Consider the following 1,428-nt stretch of genomic DNA (forward strand, 5'->3'; position numbering starts at 1 on the left):
GAAAGTAGAAAATATTGCCTGCCAACTGGTATAGGAAGCTCCCAAGCTTTTAGTGTGTAGTTTGTGACATATGAATTTTTCAAATATGATCCCTAGTTATTTGATTATTTTCAGCCTTTCCACACTCTTTTTTTTCTTTCATGAAATGTGAAACACTCATTTAGGACTACGAATGTATTTAAAACTTCTTGTTTCCTATTAATCTTTTCCACAGGCACTTATAAAGGCAAATAATATTATCCATGCTCAATATTTTCATCCTGAGGGAAATTTAAAACAAACAACAAATAAAACTACAATCTCGTCTTCCAAAATTTGGCAGTATCTCTATGGTTTAGTGCAAGTTGCAAAATCACATTGTTTTATTAGTACATCATTGAATAAAATCTGACCCAACCCCTGACTTGTCTACACACAACAGTCTCACCATGAATTTATGACAAAAAATTCCGTTCTTAAACCCAGCAAATTTGTTACTAGCTGAGGATTCAAGTACTCTAAATCCTATTTAAATACAACAATGCCTTAAAACAAGATGCATTCAACATTTGAAGAAAAAAATAAGTTTGATAAGGCTCATGTTTAACATTTGTCCATATGACTGGAAATTGGTAAGTCAATAGAGTGTCCCTTGAGGAGAAAAATCCTCCCTTCTTGCATTAAAAACCTGAAATTTAGAAAGAGCTCTGTTATTGACAAATCATCATTAATAACAAACTATTTCACTAAGGATTAATAACTCAGAAATAAGTAAAAAAGCATTCAGCAAAGTGAAGCATTTCACACACATTTGCATTTCTCTCTATTTTGAAAAGATATGGTATGAAGATAATTTTCTCCAAATCATAACTCCTCCTTAAAGGCCACCAACCCACAGTGATCCCCCATCTTCTGAAATTCTATAACATTTTCTGTACAACTCAAATAGCAATCATCTAAAAGCATCTCACAAGTTGTATTTTTTTTTTATAGATTGTCTCTCTTCCAACTAGGGTGTGAGCTCTGAGGGCAGGCACTATGTTTTATAATTTGTATGTGATCTTGTGCCTGTGGTACACTGGTAATATGTTTCAGTCTATGACCATTTTAAGTCACCCTTTCCTTTCTCCCAATCCTGCTTTTCTCCTGTAACTCTTTCCTTACACTGTTCTCTAATCTAGAGGTAAATGGTATTTTAAGTTCTAAAGTATTATTATTCTATTTTGACAAAAGGAAATCCATTCCAAAATGTAGTCTTACAGGGTTAATTTTTTAAATCATTGTATTTTCGGAAGACATCATTGTAATCCATACAGAATTAATTATATACCCACAGTGAGCAGGCAAAATTATAAAATAAAGACCCATTGGTTCTAAGTGTAGGATATTTTTTGTTATCTACTGTCTCAGACTAAAAATCATAATGTTATGCAACTTACCATTTTCTGT

Source organism: Lemur catta, chromosome X (assembly GCF_020740605.2).
Source record: "Lemur catta isolate mLemCat1 chromosome X, mLemCat1.pri, whole genome shotgun sequence".
In the NCBI taxonomy this organism is placed as follows: Eukaryota; Metazoa; Chordata; class Mammalia; order Primates; family Lemuridae; genus Lemur; species Lemur catta.